The sequence below is a fragment of the Pongo abelii genome, chromosome 11 (assembly GCF_028885655.2).
Source record: "Pongo abelii isolate AG06213 chromosome 11, NHGRI_mPonAbe1-v2.0_pri, whole genome shotgun sequence".
In the NCBI taxonomy this organism is placed as follows: domain Eukaryota; kingdom Metazoa; phylum Chordata; class Mammalia; order Primates; family Hominidae; genus Pongo; species Pongo abelii.
Window position 1 is genome coordinate 118,825,748 of NC_071996.2, and position 19,846 is coordinate 118,845,593.

Sequence of the window (19,846 nt, forward strand, 5' to 3'; positions counted from 1 at the left end):
CCTCAAGTGACCCGCCCAGCTCAGCCTCTCAAAGTGCTGGGATTACAGATGTGAGCCACCACACCTGGCAAACAATAAATTTTTGAAAGATTCCTGATACTTTACCAACTTACACATTAAGTTAATCTTCCCATTTTCTTTGTCCAATTAAGTTTTAAAGCAAAATAATATAAATATTTATAGATCAAATTGTAAACACATTTCAGTTTTGAAGAACAATATAAAGTAAATATACTATGGAATTACAATTAGAAAACCAAGTTGGCACTGATATTTTTAAAACTTCTCTGGGGAACTGAGTTTTTCAACTTAAGGACACAAAGTATTAAATTAGAAGGTATTTTCCTTCACTAATGAAATTTTTGTTTTTTAATGATCTATTCTTGTCTTTCAAATTTGAGTTTTAATGGTGGACCAATTAATGTTGCTTAAAGTTACAACTTAAACAGTTAAAATAGCTTAGCAAATTGTGGTTCTGGTTGTTCTCTTATAGGTAATTAAGAGGGCGATGACTCAAGATTTAAAAAATTAAATAACGTGTCCACACAATTTTCTCTGAAATGTTCCTTTCAGATTTTTAAAACAGGTTTATTGAGATATAATTGCCATATCATAAGCCCCACATACCTGTATACAATTTGATAAGTATTGACGTACTTTTGACAATTTTCTATTACATACATTTTATCTTTTCTTTTTTTCTTCTTTTTACACCACCCCTCTCCACTTATTACATATATTTTGACTATTGTTTTAGTATTTCCTTTTAGCTTATGTAGCATTAAATCCTTTTCCATCGGTCTGAGTTTTGGAAACAAATTTTATTTTTTTGGAACAAGATATCAAAGAGTAAAATTGAAGAAAAGTTTAATCTCAAACTCATGGGAGAAAAGACATCACAGGAAATAAATGCTAAAATCATGGCTTTTTTACATGTGGAATTAAATACTTATTAAGTTAATTGGTAGATAATTATGAGATCTATTATCATTTAATATAATTAGTATGTAAATAAGGTGATATAAATTATGTTCTGTGAGAAGTTGTCACTGATGGTCATTGTTATCTCTGTGTAAAAGTGAGAAAACCAACAGAAAGATGATGACTATTAGTGGCAACACTAATGATCATGGGCCTTTTCTAATTATTATGGCCCAATCTGGTATTTTTCTTCTCTTCATTTTGACTTTACCTATACTTTTTTTTTTTCCACACAGGCCAACATATTATTATAGCTCTTTCAAAAATTTTATATTGATTCTTTTTTCCCCAACAGTACTGTAAACTCTTTGATTGTAGGCACTAAATTAATTCCTTTTAGAAAGACTTTTTTTTTTCTTTCTACCATTTGAAGTTTTTTAAGTTGTGTGGTGGAGACTGCTAGTTGTCCACACAGATCCATTCTCTTCTTTCAGTTAGTCCCATTGTACACAGTTAGGCTAAATTTTACAGTCTCCCTTGTAGTTAGGCATGGCAATAGAAATAGTTCCTCATCAGTGGAATGTGAGAAGAAGCGATCTATCCCAACTCTGGTTCTGGGCCTTAATTTATTAACGTCACTCCTCCAGATTCCCTTGTTCATTCCCACTAGCTGAAATACACAACACAGAAGACACCCAGCTTCTAACCATGTAGATGATCAAAATGTCTTGGAAAAATTTGGGACCTGAATTACCATGAAGAGCAGACCTTGACTATTGACACGAGCCATTCACTTTGAGACTGTTGCATGAGAAATAGACACCCTCCTTTATTGTAGAGGGCCCTGTGTTACTAAGCAGCTTTGTTACAGCAGCCCAGCTTTCATAGTAACCAGTATGATGCACTACCTTCCTTACATGCCTAGTTGCTCAGCTGTTCTGTTCCTGCTGACTGCGTGTGATTTGTTTACTAGCTTTGCCCTGGTATTTGCAATTCTACTTTCAAGTTTCCTCTCTTTTCCTAGTTTTCCATAAACTCCACGCAGAATTTTAGCTTCTATGCTAAACTCCCATAATATTTTACCATTTGTTTTTAAATAATAAATTCAAGTCTTCCATTAAATATTCTTGAGCACCTGCTAAGAGAACTGTTATGGTTTGAATGATGTCCCTCCCGAATTCAGTCTGGACTCCCAGTCTTTCAGAATGTAACCTGATTTGGAAATAGGATCTTTAAAGAGGTCATCAAGTTAAAACACGTACATCAGGGTGGATCCCAATCCAATATGACTGCTGTCCTATAAGAGGGGGAAACAGACACACCGGCAGGGAGAATGCCAGGAAAGATGAAGATAAGGATCAGGGTGAGGCAGCTACAGGCCAAGGGGAAACAAAGATTTACTGCAAACCACCAGAAGCTAGAGGAGAGGCACGGAATAGATTCTTCCTCACAACCTTCAGAAGGAACCCATCCTGCTGACATCTTGATTTTGGACTTCTAGTTTCGAGAAGTGTAAGACAACGCATTTCTGTGGTTTAAGGCCTCCATTCTATGGTACTTTGTATTACAACCCTAGCAAATGAATCCAAGCACCTGGAGTATTAATGATAACAAGAGAATGAGTGATAAATTTAGGTTCATAGATAGAACTCCAGAGGCATGACATAATATGCCCAAAGGCAAATGCCTGGTTAACCGAAGGGCTGAATTTGTTGATGCTTGCTCTTTCTTACAGATGTTTTTGTGTCAATCATTGTGTGTAGGAGACGTTGATAGATAAGATGTAGGCTCTAGTTTTAAGGAATGTAAAATGTACTAGTCAACTGGCAGAGATAAAAAGGTTGATTTTTGTACACTATTGGCAAGTGTGTCAGTTGGAAAAAGGTATACATGTGCACAGATTTTAGGAGTGAAAATTGAGGTAATCTTTTAAAAGGACATTTTGGCAATATTTAAAATGCACGAACCTAAGACACAGTAGACTGAACACGTGCATTTCCTCTACACCCTCCTGAAATCATCAGAGATGAAAACAATGTAAACCCACAAGAATAAAGAGAATAAGAAAGGAGACAGTAGATGAGAGACAACAACATTTTGGAAAAAGGAACACAGGTGGAGAAGTGATAACTAAGGTCACAGAATTAATGCCTGCAAGCCAAAAAAAAAAAAAGGAAGCTGATTGATATTCAAGAAGCCCGGAAAGTCTCAATCATGGAAGGCTTCAGGTACCTCTGAAGGGAGGGAACGAAAGTGGGACTGAGAGGTGTTTGAAAGTCTCTGCATAAAGAATAACTGGATGCCCTCTTTACTCCTGCCCCTATTCTACCCAGCCACGGACTGATCCACTCCTCTTGCCCAAGTAGGACCCAGGAAATTTGCTGTGTGGATAGATTGAACGAGAAAAACCCCAAACTCAGTGGCAGGGAGGGTGATAGTGGTGAAGCACACGGCTAAAAAAAATGGAGAGTTAAGTGAAGGTATACATGCTTACTCTCCATGTGGTGGATTGAAAATGTTCTCTCTGGACTTAGTCTCTTTGGAGACAATAATCTGTAGATCTGACACTGGGGAGTCCTGCAGTGAAACAGCCAGATTCTAACCCCATCACCTACGGTGTCGCCAATCAGTCACTAAGCTCCACTCCTCTGCGCAGTTTCCAATCAGATCTTTAGTGTCCCGATTCTAAACGTGAATGGATGTCAAAGGATCAGTCACCAAACCTTTGAGAAAAGCCTCTGACACAAAAGGTTAAAGTGAATTTATAGAATACAAAACAAAAGAATAAGAGGCAATGCAAAAAATAGAAGAAAGTGAAAAATAAAAACAAACTAAAACCTAAAATTGTGACTGTAGAAAGAGAAGATATTGTCAGAAGGAAACAAGAATCGTGATCTATACATGTATGAATATTCAGAGACCAAGACCCTGATCCTATAAGATTAGCATCCTTATTAGAAGAGACACCAGAGACATCTCCCCAACCCTGTACGCCTTCCTGACCCCAGGCAAGCACAGAGAAAAAGGAAGGTAACAGGAAAAGAGCCTGCACCAGAAACAAACCCTGCCAGACCTTGATCTTGGACTTCCAGCCTCCAGAACTGTGAGAAAATCAATTTCCATTATTTAAGCCCCCTAATTTGTGGTATTTGTTATGGCAGCCCAAGGAGACTAGCATAATGTATCACATTTAATAAAATTAAATGAATACTAAAAACAGAATGCATTTGCCTTTTGAGGCAGCAATTCCAAATTTCTCTTTGTTCTTTAAGATATGTAACTTAACCTAGGAGTCAGCAAACCCAGGGGCCAAATCCAGCCTACCCTTTGTTTTTGTGCAGCCTGTGAGCTAAGAATGATTTTTAGAATTTATGCAGTTGAAAAATTTTAAAATAATAATTTATGACACAAGAATGTTATATGAAATTCAAATTTCAGTGTTCATAAATGAAGTTTAAAAATATATAGCCACATCTATTTTTTAAAATGTATTGTCCCTGTGTTCATTTAGGAAAAAGTTTGCTGACTGCTGGTGTAGACCATCTGAGCGAAATTTCCTTCCAGATTCTTATAATATTTTCTCCAATCTTTTATAGTTGTCTTGCCCAAACTTAATTAACAGCAATATTTTAAATATCTCAATTTTATTGAGTCTTTCCAAAGTAATTCAAATTGGTTTTCTTAGGAATTGCTCTCTTTTAACATTTTGATTTTAAAGATAATATGGTTTGGATATTTACCCCCTCCAAATCTCATGTTGAAATGTGATCCCCAATTGTATTAGTCCATTGTCATACTGCTATGAAGAAATACCTGAGACTGGGTAATTTATAAAGAAAAAGAGATTTAATGGTTGGGAAGGCCTCACAGTCATGAAGGAAGGTGAAGGAGGAGCAAAGGCACATTTTACATGGCAGCAGGCAAGACAGCATGTACAGGGGAACTGCTGTTTATAAAACCATCTGATCTCATGAGACTCACTCGCTATCACAAGAACAGCACAGGAAAGCCCACCTCCATGATTCAATTATCTCAAACTTGGTCTCTCTCATGACACATGGGGATAATGGGAGCTACAATTCAAGATGAGATTTGGGTGGGGACACAGCCAAACCATGTCACCAATGTTGGAGGTGTGGTCTAGCGGAGGTGTTTTGGTAATAGGGAAGATCCCTCATCAGTAGCCTGGTGCCATCCTCATGGTAATGAGTGAGTTCTCACTCTATTAGTTCTTGGGAGAGTTGGTTGTTAAAAGGAGTCTGGCATTTCCTCCCTTTTCTCTCTTTCCCCCTTTCTCTCTCCCTGTGACATACCTGCTCCCCCTTCACCTTCTGCCATCAGTAAAAGCTTCCTGAGGCCTCCCCACAAGCCAAGCAGATGCTGTATATTGCCATGCTTGTACAGCCTGCAGAACCGTGTGCCAAATAAACCTCTTTTCTTTACCAATTGCCCAGCCTCAAGTATTTCTTTATAGCAATGAAAAAACAGACGAATACAAAAGGCAAAAACAGCTTAACTTAATTACATAATTATCAAATCCATTACAATGGCAATAAACAGTTTGGTACCCAACAACTGACCTCTGTTAAACATATAACTCAAATTATAAGAGCACAAGAGCAGTGACCTGCTAGGGTGGAATCATGAGCTTTGAGTATACCTTGGACATCACCAGTACATTTTATGGAGGGAAAGCAGAGCACAGTTGGGAAGTGGGTTGAGTGGAAGTTGCTTAAGAAATTTTATGTTGTAATTAGCCTAGTTATTTCAGGTATCTGATTTTCTCATCCCAATTAAAGAATAAATCTCCTAAGAGCAGGGATAATATTTTGATTTCTTTTGTATTCTTCTTTCGAGCATGGAGCACCAAGTTGGGCACATGACAAATGTTCAATAAATCCCTCTTGAAAGGTTAGATGGTGAAGCTTCTACATGCCAGAGATGACAATTCTTGGGGTAAGTCAGCTCTCAGCCACGTAGAAAGGTTTTCTCAACCGCCGATTTTAGACTCTCAATCTGTTTTGATTTGCGATGCTGTATTCTTCTTTGCCATTCTCCCAAATGACACGTCAGCTTTCATGATTCATTTTTATGTTTCCTTGTCTGTCGCCTCAATATTGGATTTCTGCCTAAGCAGCAAAATTCAAAGAAATCTCTTCTGTTGGAATTGCTGATGTGAAAGAAGCCCATGAGGTTCAAATGCCCTCATAGTGCATAAAACAATGTGAGTGAATATGGGGAGTACTATTTATTGTTCAAGACAAAAATGAGTATGTTGTGAAAAGCTAGCTCAGTTTTTGGTAAGATGAAATTGCTGGCTGAAGACTGCCTAAAACTCAAGTTCTGAAATGTCATTAATATTGACAACAAAAAGAAACTGTCTTAGAAAGTTAATTGTTACACATAATGTACATAATTCTTATAATTCTTGCATTAACTATTTTGATTTTTAGCTACCCAGGAGTATGATCAAGAATCTGTAGTAGTACAGCCTAGTCTAAGTTGCCTTGTTAGTTCTAAGAGAAAAATTCTTTGGGGTTGAAAATTAGCCCATTTCGTAACACATCTCTGTGTACAATTACTGTTAAAAGTTGAATATGTGAAATCTGGTGGCAGAGTAAGCACCGATAGAAATTAGGTTATTTATTAATTTATTATTGATTTGCCTTATGATTGTAGAAAAGGTACGTATGTGTATAATTTAATGACTTAATTACTCTCATTGTAAAAGCTGGATAAAATTATATTTGGTCTATTCACATCATTAGTATATTGCAAAGATGCTTGACAGTGGCATTGATGGCTTTGGGTGGTATGATATTTATCAATTACAATTTTTATATAATTGACATTCCAGTTCCTGTTCTGTCAGTATATATCTGTGTGAACTTGATAATACTTAAATCTTTGTGCCTCAGTTTCCCTATTTGTAAAACAAATATGTTGAATTAGATTAATTCTTATTCCTTGGGTTCAAAAATTACATAACTGTAAAAAAGCTTTTGTCCATTATAATTTTTTAACTTCACCTAAAAATGCCCAAATATAAAATAATGATGTAGGTGCACTTCCTAAACATTCATGTGCACATTTTGCATGTACCCAGAATATTGGAGCACACATCTTAGCAAGGAATATAGATTTATGTCCTAAATTTGCTTTTGTTTCTAAGAGAAGAGATGAAGAGCTCATACCTTACCACTAGTAAGAATAAAAGCTTTGTTTCTCTCCTCTGTTTAAGTAATTAAAATATCTTTGCTCCTGTACTTTATGATTTCCCATTTTGAGGGTCCCTAGGAGTAAGAGGAGCGCTCATTAAACAGCTCATCTCTTTCCTGCCTGAATTCCACATAGAGAACTGATGGGGGCTAAGGTGAAGGAAGTGGCTCAGGAAGAGAGTGAAGGAGACCTGCCTAGTGTACCCAGAGTTAGGGAGTCTTCTCTATCCTCTGCAGTCCCTGCTGGCCAGGAGTGGCCCACACAGGGCACATTGCCGTTCCAGTGAAGCCAACTGCATGGACAAACAGAGGAGCAGCAAAGATTGCAGTGAGCAGCCTCCCTACCCAGGAGAGAAAAGGAGAGCAGAGTTGATCAGGCTGGTCTGGATAATTTCCCCAAATTTACAAAGCCAGTGCATCACTTCACTTCTCCAGAGGAGAAACAAAATGAGAAAATTGGCCCAGAGGAGCACAAAGACTGTGCTTACGGAAAATCACCAGGAAGTGGGAAAATGTGTTCCCTCTAAACCTAGAATCATCATCACTAATAGCTATGTTCTCTATAAATAAACTTTTGAAAATTAAAAAAGTGTAAAATGCCAAGATATGTCGTGTAAAACAATTTAATGTAACTTTTCAAGTAGACTTGTCTGTAATGAAACCACTCTTGGTTTTAAATTTGCAGATGCTCTTTGCAAAGAAAGTAGCATGTATTTAACATTTACCTTCAGTATTAACTGTGTTAATAGCACCATTGCTTATTTTGACATTTTAGTTTTTAACATTTATATTTGGAGGAATTAAAAAACGACTTGACTTCAAAGGAGGTATAACTCATTTTCACAATCTGAGTTCATGTGAATGTTTTAGAAGAAATTTCAGAAATGGCTTTGAAGTTATCTGAGAAAATGTTTACAATTATGCCATTTGGGAATTACAATTCTATGTGTAGGAATTGTTTCTATGGAGATACAAATTGCTGTACAATGTAGAATGTAGTTTGATAGAATGAGAATGTTAGAATTTTCATAGTGCTTAAAGACTGGTAATTAAACTATAACTAGCAAGATAAGAACAAAATAACCACATCTTAAGTACAGTTTGACTTTCATGACTAAAGATAAAAATTACAGGGAGGTAGGATTTTATTTCACCATAAAGATGAACTTCCTAACGGTAAGAGCTATCTAAGATTGAAATGGGCTGCCATAGTTGAACAAAAAACATAAAATTACTTGGGGATGGTATTTGAAGGGGAGTCACTCATGCTTGTATTGTACTGCATGCCTTCCAAGATCTCTTCCAATTCTAATACTTGTATTCTATAAGAGCAACAGAATCATGCAATGATGAAAACCTTTTCACCAATTTTTTCTTTTGTATTAGTTAATTGACTATACTAAGAGTACACAGCATGCCTCTGCTTACAATAATAGAAAAGAACCAAGAACATTTAAAATGGGCTATTGAAGGAGACCATCTGAAATAAATTTTTACAAATTAAGGTATTAAACCATATCTATTTTCTAAGCAGATTTTAAAAAAGATCCTTGCAGGATCTTTTTTACTGCTAGTATTCCTTTGTTAGTTCTGAAAATAGATTCTGTTCATTACTCTGTAAATAGTACTGTATATTACTAAAATTTTATTGGTAAAATTATTTGGCAGATTCTAAAGTTTAGAAGAAAAACACTGAACAAAATTTCCCAAAGAACGGACCGTATTAATTTGAAAGCACAGTCCTGAGGAGTTCCCAAGTGGATGGGTTCTAGTGACCTGGCAATTATTCATCAATTAACCACAGCCACTTATTATCTGTATGAATGGAACAAAGTTGATACACAGACTTTGAGGCAACAATGATCAGGATACATGACTAGTTTTCTTATTCCATCTCAGAGTTACACTTCAGAAACAAATTTCCTTAGTATTTGATAATAAGTGTCATGCCCTCAATGACAACTAGGAGGAGCTGTTTGGTCTCGACTCTGTCTCAGAACTCTTTCCATGGGATCAAACATTTCACCTTGTACTGAATTAACCTTTTGTGTCTTTTGACCACATACGTAAAAGGTAAATAAAAATATATGTATTTTAAGCTCTGTTAAAAAAAACACAATTGCTGGCCTCTTGGATAATTAAGAGTTTATAACAATGAAGATTGCTTTGTCCTTTGTTCTCAAGATGCCCTCATGGGCTGTTTTAGAAGGATGAGCTGTTCAATTTTCACCTCGGTCATCATCTCTGAGTCCTGTTTTTGCACATGGGGACTTTCAGTGCTCCTTACCTCTTCTTTTAGTTTGAAAATAAAGGGTTTTAAAGTCTCAATCTAGGGTCTGCACTGAAAAACGTCTTTTCTCTCTAGTGGTTATGCTAATGCAAATTCTCCAATGTTACTTTGCATAATTGAATCACTAACTCTGCATTTCAAAGTGCCAACACTGGTAAACCTGAAAATTTATTAATGTAACAAACATTGTGCTGGAAACAAAAATATGGTTTCTGATCTCAAACATTTTAAGATCACATTGGAGAAAAGACACAAACTGTAATATCTTCACAATTGGTAATAGCAGCAGTTAGAAACAACAGGATAGGCAGTAGAGGACATTTTCTCTGTCATAGAACTGAGAAATTGTCAACATATATACTTTTTTTTGGTGTGTGCATTTTGGGGAGTAAAGAACATGGGGATGAGTAAAATTTATAAACCTTTATTTTTTTGTGTCTTCCTAAAATGTCAAGTCTTTAAGAACCCATCAGCAAATAATATTAGCTTGATCATCCTCAAATAATGTTAGATTGAGTCAAATGAAGTAATTATTTCTGTAGGTCACAACAGTCAATATTGGCAATTTCATATGGTTCACCTAATTTAAAAAAAGTGTGCATTAGTTTTCTTTTTTTGAGACAGAGTCTCACTCTGTCACCCAGGCTGGAGTGCAATGGCACAATCTCGACTCACTGCAACCTCTGCTTCCCGGGTTCAAGTGATTCTCCTGTTTCAGCCTCCCGAGTAGCTGGGATTACAGGCGCACACCACCATGCTCGGCTAATTCTTGTACTTTTAGTAGAGATGGGGTTTTGCCATGTTGGCCAGGCCTCTGCCACCATGTCTGGTTAATTTTTGTATTTTTGGTAGAGACGAGGGTTCACCATGTTGGCCAGGCTGGTCTCAAACTCCTAACCTCAGGTGATCCGCCCTGCTTAGCCTCCCAAAGTGCTGGGATTATAGGTGTGAGCCACTGCATCTGGCCTTGGGTTAGTTTTCTGCTGCTGTAGAGCAAATGACCACAAATCTAGCCCATTAAAACAACACTCATTTATTATCTCACAGTTCAGTAGGTCAGAAGTCTGGGTGGGCTTGACTGGGTTTTCTGCTTAGGGTCTCATGAGGCTGAAATCAAGGCTGGGCTCTTATCTGAAGGCTCTGGAGAAGAGTCTGCCTCCAAACTCAGATGGATTGTTGGCAGAATTCAGTTCCTGGTGGTTGTTGCCAGCGGTTGTTCTCAGAAACTAGAAGCAGCTCTTCAGTCCTTGCATGTGTTCCCCTCCACCTTCAGGTAGCAGTGGCCTTGTGCTTTGAATCTCTCTGAGGTTTCCTCTGTCACCAGTCTGAGAAAGCTCTTTGCTTTTAAAAGGTTCATGTGATTAGATTAGGCCCACCAGATAATCTTCTTTTAATTAACACAAAGTTAACTGATTAATAACCTTAATTACATCTGCAAAATCCCTTTTGCCACATAACATAACATAATCAAAAGTGTGATGGGAGGTTGTGTAGCAAGGTGGCTAAGGGCATGGGCTTGAGAATCAGACTATCTGGGTTCAAAGTCATGCTCTATCACTAAATTAGGTGACACTGGACAAAGCTTTTTAGCTTCTCTGTGCTTCTTCAAAACAAGCATCATCTTTAATAACCTACCTTGTTGGTTGGATTTTAAAGGGATCATTCTTAACAAATATTTAGCAGAGTGCCTGGCACATAATAGTTGCTCAATGAGTAACATTTAGTATTATTATTGTAGAAAAAGAAAATGAGAAAGAAAAAGTGAAAGAAAAGAAAGAAGTGAAAGAAAATTGTTGCAGACAGAGTGATCAAGGAAGGATTTATAAAGGAGGTGAGGCTTGAGTTGGAATGAGGTTAACTGAATTTTTGTAAGCATGAAGAGGGGCAATGTATTCATTCTAAATTACAACAAATTTACCAATAAAAGGTTTGTATTTTGTAGAAATGAGAAACTGATTACATCTGCTTATTTGGACAGTGAATGGAACCACATATTCTGCCTGTTGGCAGACACCAAATCTGTATAGTTTATTTTCTTCAAAGGTAAGTAATGAGAAAATTAACTGACAAGGCACACTGGATCAACAGGTTACTATGCTATGTTTGATAATGGGCTTATTCCTGATACCTCAGACTTACTCCAGGATTTTTTTTTTTTTTTAATAGAGTCTCACTCTGTTGCCCAGGCTGGAGTGCAGTGGCATGATCTGGGCTCACTGCAACCTCTGCCTTCCGGGTTTAAGTGGTTCTACTACTTCAGCCTCCCAAGTAGCTGGGATTACAGGTGCCTGCTACCTCACCTGGCTAATTTTTGTATTTTTAGTAGAGACAGTGTTTTGCCATGTTGGCCAGACTGGTCTTGAACTTCTGACCTCAAGTGATCTTTCCGCCTTGGCTTCCCAAAGTGCTGAAATTACAGTCATGAACCACCGTGCCTGGCCAGGAATTTGGTAAGCCATGTTTACATATACAGCGGACCAGGTAGGAACCCTAAATATGCTTTTCCTTGGATTGGTCCAAATGCATTGGTCATCGTCTCCCAGCATAATGCAAGCAAAGATAAACAATGACCAATGAATAAGGCTCAATAGTCAATCAGTTGAATGGGAAAGCACTACAGCCACTTAGATCATAAAAAGCCCAAGTCTGTAGCCACTCAGTCAGTCCATTCTGCTAGCAACTTTCTGTTTATATATCTTTTCTCCAAGAAGAGGCTCTTCCAAAGCTGGCCCTAGATAGTTCCTCAGCCGATCGGTGAATTAATAGTCAATTAACTAAGTATTAGGTTGATGTGAAAGTAATCACGGCTTTGCCATTGAATATATTACGTTGAATATAAAGGCAAAAATTGCAATCACTTTCACACCAATCTAATATTATCACCTCTTTTTCTAATATGTGACCCTGTGATACCAGAAAACACCCCGATTTTCCTCTAAAGACCCATTCATTCTCCACTTTCAGTGCATGCTTTTCAGGTCCTGCTGATCTCAGGGTGGGATTTTGATTCAGGTCCCAGTAATCAGAGCACTGCAGTACCTGATTACCAACAGCCTTTACTATTGGTTCATGGCTGGGCTTGCAGTCCAAACTAGGCCAATGGAAACCCTTCCTGAGAACTTTTAAAGAATTAATTAATAATCACACTTCCGTTTGGAATTGCTAAAATGGTAGAATGTAGGTGTGATGCTACTGGTGATTACTCTGCCTCTGTGTGGGAACAGCCTTCCTGAGAATGAAGGCACCCCAAAGAAAAGTGAGCTCTGAGATGGAAGGGATCAGCTCTGAAGATGTCATTTGAGCATCTATACCGTGCTGCATTGTACATATCATGCTTCTGGACTTCTAAGTTATTGAGCCAATAAGTTATTATATTTTGTTTAAGCACATTTGAGTTTGCATTTCTGTCATTGTCAACCAAGAGTTCTAACAGTCAGCTCACAGAGCCTCCGATTTAACATTCCCACTTTAAACATTCAGATTGATTAATTAATTGGAATCCCAGCTATAGAACCCTGATAGAGAGAATCTCTACCCTCTGATCCAATCAGACAGGCTCACAGAGCACAAACATACCTATTGTACTCTGGTGGGTGGGTGAGGGGGGATAGTGATCATGGAAGAGGAACAGAGATACATAACCAAAGCCATTTGGTTTAAATGTGTGTGACTTTTATAATCAGACAATAAGAATATTTATTTATTTTGAATAATCACTTAAAACAATTTAAGTAGATTTAAATAATCTATTAACAAATTTTTGCTCTTTTGTTACATTCAATGGCTGCCAAGAGTTTTTAATCACTCAAGTGATTTTAATTAACAATTAATAATGAAAATCTAAGCAACAAAAATGCTCACTCTAAGTCATTTGAAATAAGAGAACTGTGCTCAGAATGTACATGGAGAACCCGTTTTTCATTTCCAAGCTTCACAATCTCACACCCTTTTGCCAAATTCCTACAACCAGTCCCTAATAACCCAGCCTCAGTCTCAAAGTACCTCTCTCCCTAAGGCATCCTGTCTCCACAGAAACAGGAATGTATTGCTAAGTGGACCTTACAGAAACAGGAATGTATTGCTAAGTGGACCTTACAGAAACAGGAATGTATTGCTAAGTGGACCTTACAGAAACAGGAATGTATTGCTAAGTGGACCTTACAGATTATTTAGGCCAGCTTTCATTTGAGATGAAAAGTTTCAAAGAAGTCAATAATAGTGAATTTTTTTTTAAAGGCGGGGGAGGGGAATCTAATTTTATTGAAATCCCCCAAAGAACTTGATATTACAGGTGACATCAGTTCCAGCTCAGGCTGTAGCTAGTTGAGTCCTCTGTTCCACAGATTTTATTCCTAAGTAGATCTTTGCCTTTAGAAGTGAGTGTCAAGCCTCATTCAGTAATTTCAAGCTGGGAGAGACTTTGGGAATTTTCTAGTCCATACCTGTAATTTTATTTTTATTTTTATTTTTTTTGAGACTGGGTCTTGTTCTGTCACCCAAGCGGGAGTGCAGTGGTGCTATCTCGGCTCACTGCAACCTCTGCCTTCTGGGTTAAAGGCATTCTCCTGCCTCAGCCTCCCGAGTAGCTGGGATTACAGGCATGTGCCACCATGCCTGACTGATTTTTGTATTTTTAGTAGAGATGGGTTTTCACTGTGTTGGTCAGGCTGGTCTTGACTCCTGACCTCTGGCAATCCACCCACCTTGGCTTCCCAAAGTGCTGGGATTACAGGCATGAGCCACTGCACCCAGCCCGTACCCATCATTTTAAAGAGGAGAAAACTCAGGCTCAGAAAATATGGACCAATAATCAAAGCAGGGAGACATGTACATTCCAGGAAGGAAAAATGGCTGGAACAAAGGCACCGAGTCAAGAAAAGATATGCTCAGGGACAAAATTTTGACAATGAATTTGGATGTGACTTTAGGTGCTTGAGGGGTTGACTGTAAACTTGAAAGGTAAATTATTAGGTCCAAATTATAGAAGGTTTTGAATGTTAAGGTGAAGGGTTGTTGTTTTGTTTTTAACTTTATAAACACATAAAAGTAGGGAAAGTTGAATAATGAATGCCATGGGGTTACCACCCATTTTCTACAACGATAAACTCGTGACCACTTATAGTCCATCTATGACTCTACTTCCTCCCTCCTTCTCTTCTGTCTCCCAGATTATTTTGAAGCAAATCTTTATCATAATATAATCTTATAAATATTTCGGCATATTTCAAGCCCCAAACTGAAGACTTAGAGTGTTTTTAAATATTCTGTAGATAAGAAGAAGCCTTTGAATATTTTCAACCCAGGGAGCAACATGTTCAGAATTGCAGAAGGCTCTTCTGGCAGTTCCATATAGGATGGATTGAAGTAGGAAGTGGCAGGGTAGTGTAAGCACTTGATATGCCACATTGACCTTGTCACAGAAGCGTTGTTTCCTATTTTCCAAGTTTAACGTATGCTCTATAGTTTCCCATGCTGGCATTTAAGGGTAGAAATAATTTATAGATTCTTGGCCAATGGAGATATTTCCGTTTTAGAGGTTTTGTCATTTTGACATTTCAGTTTCACGCTTTGTAGTTCTTTTACGCATTGAGGTGTATGGCAATACTGTAAGTGTGAATTTTTCTATTTTTCCTTATGTATTAAATATTCATCTTTTATTTTATTATATTGCTTATGAGTAGGTTCTGGGTACTAGCTTGATGTTTATGGAAGAAAAAAAAAGCTTCCCTAGCTCTAAAAAATTGCCTTTTAAGTTCCTCATCTCTATAAGTAGCAAAACATAACACATAAATTATTCAGGCAATACAAAATGAAAATAAATACATTTCAAGTGGCTATCTAGGAGATTATTTCTTTGTGCATTGAGTCTTCTTTTATATAGTCACTGCAAAACCATGAAAGATTGAAATATTTTCTGAATGAGAAAACTTTCAACATGAAGCAGCGCACACAGCACTGTGAACAGAAACTAAAACAAACCCTGTCTGGCCTCAAGGTTCGTGTTGCATATTTAGAGTTGGAAATACTCATTTCAGGGTACATTTTTCTTTAACCCAGTCATCCCAGAGTGGAACAACAACACTAGAGAATAGATAAGAGTGTCTGTCTGGCTAGCTGAACACACTGTCCTTCACACTGCTGAGAAATTTACAGAGTATAGTAGAGGTTTTTAGAACTTGAAACTGTACAAGGCACTCTTCTGCTTTTAATTTATGCTTTGAAGATTTATACAAAATAGAAGGACCAAATAACTCACTTTCCATTTAAAGTGCTCACATTTTCCATCTGGTACATTGTTATGAATAACATGTCTGCATTACATAACAGTAAATTTTTCATACCAGTGCGGGCCTGCCATCAATTTATAATCAGAAATGTCACATGACGTATTGAAAAGAAATCAGAATTACACATGGTTGCTGCATTTGCCTTCTTATATTTCTTACCAGAAGCCCTTTTCCTTCTTTTCAGCTGCCTCTGTGAATTGTGTGGAATCATTAGAGAAAAACCCAAGTAGAGAGCTAGCAATTTTACGAAATCGTAAAAAATTTCTTTGAATAACCATAACAATGGTATATTTTCAGTGCTTTTCTTGTTATCTTTTTGGTTGCATTTTTAAATCAAAACACAAAATTGATAGATGACAGATAATAAAAAATTTTTATAACCAGATCTCTTCTAATGCTTGAAATTTCAGGCGAATCAGCAGAAAGCAATATGAGCATGATTATGCTGCTATAATGGGTCAGACCAGTACCTCATGCTAACTAAAAGTCTGTCTATGACTGTGGCAGTCATGCGTATTTTCTGAAAAAGAATTCTAGCTTCTCTACAGGATTTCAGACTTAGAAAGTCAGAGACCTGACCAAAGCTTTCCCAAACTTCTAATTAACAGAGCGGCCAAGGCAGAGAACCTGAGTTCTCATTACTGATCTCCCATTAGTGGGATGTGCCACCTTAGGTGTATTGTTAATTTCTGTTTACAGTGTTTCACTTTCTTTATTTCCAGATAAGAAAGGATTCTAATTACAAAGATAATTTTAAAAGAGTCTACACATAGAAGATAATAATTGCTATTATTTTTACTTATCTAAATCTAGGGAATCATGATTGCCAACAATCACTCAGCACCAACAATTTATTGAATGTTTATCTGCCTGCATTCTTCTTGTGGCTGGAAATGTAGCACTGAACCAGACCGAGACCCTGATCCACTGGGTATATAGTTGGGGGAGTCAGACATTCATGAAAATGACTTATATAGTGCCACAGATATTTCAAAAGATGGAGTAAAGAGTTCTGTGGGTCTGAATGATAGGGTGTGCTAACCAAATATGGGAAGTTGGCGAAGGTCTCCTAGAAGAATTGGTGCAAAACTTGAGTCTCAAAGGATAAGCTGGGTGAGGAGTTGGGCACAGTATTCTGGGCAGTGGGAACATCATGGATAGAAGCCTGGATGCAGAGGAGAGACTGATGCACTTGTGGACATGAAGGAGATCAGCGTGACTGGACTGGAGCTCACTTCCTGGTATTTTTCACCTCATTGCATATAAGCATCAATGGACCTACCCCTGCTTCTGGCCATATCAAGCAGTTCAATAGTTTGGCATCTTTGTGATCAGCTTACAGAAGTGCTGTGGGCTTTGTCAAACCAGTTAGGAAGCTCTAGCTTACTGGTTGAGAGAACTTGGCATGAGAGGATGCTGACGAGTTAGACAGAGGTCTGATTGGAAGGGGTTGGGTGCTGAGCGAGAGTTGGGAAAGGAAGTTAGTGCAGGCAACACATTCAAGATCATTGAAGGTTAGTGATATGGTTTGGCTGTGTTCTTATGCAAATATCATCTCAAATTATAATCCCCATAAACCCCACGTATCGAGGGAGAAACTTGGTAGGAGGTGACTGGATCATGAGGCCGGTTTCCCTCATGCAGTTCTCGTGAAAGTGAATAAGTTCGGATGAGATCTGATGGTTTTATAAATGTGTGACAGTTCCTCCTTCATGTGGTGTCTCTCTCTCTCTCACCTGCTGCGATATAAGTCATGCCTGCTTCTCCTTCTGCCGTGATTGTAAGTTTCCTGAGACCTCCCAGCCATGTGGAATTGAGTCAATTAAACCTCTTTTCCTTATAAATTACCCAGTCTTGGGAAGTTCTTTAAAGAAGTGTGAGAACAGGTTAATACAGTCAGAGGGGACTTTCTGAGCATAAGTTCTTGACTATACTAAGGGCAATGGAGAGCCGTGGAAAATGTTTAAGCAGGAGAAAAGTTTGTCTGAGAAGGGGAGGAAGAGATCCTGAGGTGCCTTTAAGAAATCCACTTGTAGGGGCCAGGTGCAGTGGCTCACACCTGTAATCCCAGCACTTTGGGAGGCTGAGGCAGCGGATCACTAGGTCAGGAGATCGAGAACATCCTGGCTAAAACGGTGAAACCCCATCTCTACTAAAAATAGAAAAAATTAGCCAGGTATGGTGGCGGGTGCCTGTAGTCCCAGCTACTCGGGAGGCTGAGGCAGGAGAATGGCGTGAATACGGGAGGCGGAGGTTGCAGTGAGCTGAGATTGCGCCACTGCACTCCAGTCTGGGCCACAGAGAGAGACTACATCTCAAAAAAAAAAAAAAAAAAGAAAAGAAAAAGAAAAAAGAAATCCACTTGTAGTTGCTAAGGTCTGGAGCTCAGAGAAGAGTCTGACCCTAAGCCGAGTTCTCCAGAGTCATTTTGATTCTAGGAAACCCTGATATTCTTTCAATACATTCCTTTTTTTTGTCCACCATAGCCCTGGTTGGTTTCTGTTGCTTGCAATGGAAGAACCCTAACAAATGCAATAATGCAGAAGTAACAATGAAGATGACACTGATTCACACAAGATTTAATTTGTTACATGAGTAAATAAACAAAGCAAAATGAACAGAATTTACCATACTGCATCCCTGCTGGGAGTGTGTTGAGTTATCTGGACTGGAAGGGCTTTGTGACCTGTTGAAAGAATATACATGGATTTACTTCAGGAGAAAAATAAATATAAAGTGTTATTTTAAAAATGGATCATATTCATTGTAATTAAGAATAAAGGTTGTAGAAATTATGGATTGTGGCTGGGCATGGTGGCTCACGCCTGTAATCCCAGCACTTTGGGAGGCCGAGGCAGGTGAATCACCTGAGGTCAGGAGTTCAAGACCAGCCTGACCAACATGGTGAAACCCCGTCTCTACCAAAAATACAAAAATTAGCTGAGCATGGTGGTGGGCACCTGTAATCCCAGCTACTTGGGAGGCTGAGGCAGCAGAATTGCTTGAACCTGGGAGGCAGAGGTTGCAGTGAGCCGAGATCGCACCACTGTACTCCAGCCTGGGCAACAGAGGTAAACTTTGTCTCAAAGAATAGTAACAAAAAAAATTGTGGGTTGTATAGAAAAAAATTACAGTGGAAGCATTATATGTGAACTTCATTGGAGAAATATTTATTATGACATATAGAGTTATGTATATGAGACATAAGGTTAAAAAGGTACCTTACTTTTTGTCATATTTGTATAGTCAGTGAAAGGCTTTTTTCTGTATACATTGGAAAACTAATTTTTAAATTTAATATTTAAAGCATGGCCGGGCGCGGTGGCTCACGCCTGTAATCCCAGCACTTTGGGAGGCCATGGTGGGTGGATCACAAGGTCAGGAGATCAAGACCATCCTAGCTAACACGGTGAAACCCTGTCTCTTCTAAAAATACAAAAAATTAGCCAGGCATGGTGGCGGGCGCCTATAGTCCCAGCTCCTCGGGAGGCTGAGGCAGGAGAATGGCATGAACCTGGGAGGCGGAGCTTGCAGTAAGCCAAGATTGGGCCACCGCACTCCAGCCTGGGCGACAGAGCAAGACTCTGTCTCAAATAAATAAATAAATAAATAAAGCAGACAGCAGCTGATATATATGAATTGGGCACAAATTAGCTAGACTATCTTCCTAGGGCAAATGATGTCATTTTATTTGACTCCTTTTCTGTTCTAGCTGAGTTTTTTCCAGCTACTTTAATAAAGAACTAAGGATAAATTTTTTCTCAACTTGTATTACTTCAGCACATTAATTTTCCATTTTGTCCACGTTGAGATTAAGATGGTAGCATCCCTATACAAAATCTTACTAGCCATATTCACTTGGAAAAATGTCATGAAAAGGTTTTACTAAAATGAATGAGGTGAAGCCATTCAGTTTTGACAGTAAGTTTCAGAGGTCGTTTCATCAATGCGTAAGTAGCCTAAAGACTTCACTGGACTTTTATAAGAATGCAAAAGAGAAAAGCAAACCTACGAAGATGCATAAAAATTATGAACTCTGGGAGTTATCTAATTTACACATGGTTTCTTTTCATAAATTCAGGCAGAAGCGTAACCTATTTCTCACCCCTAGTTTTTGGAACTTCTTCCTG

The 19,846-nt window shown here is 38.2% G+C and overlaps 1 long non-coding RNA gene across 1 annotated transcript; it reads left to right on the forward strand.

Annotated features, from left to right (window-relative positions):
* Positions 1–2,416: 2,416 nt before the first annotated feature.
* On the forward strand, positions 2,417–9,322 carry LOC134759554 (uncharacterized). The gene is made up of 3 exons (XR_010135890.1): positions 2,417–4,024; positions 5,779–5,877; positions 7,377–9,322. It is a non-coding gene; the product is annotated as an uncharacterized LOC134759554 (long non-coding RNA).
* The last annotated feature ends 10,524 nt before the right edge of the window (positions 9,323–19,846 follow it).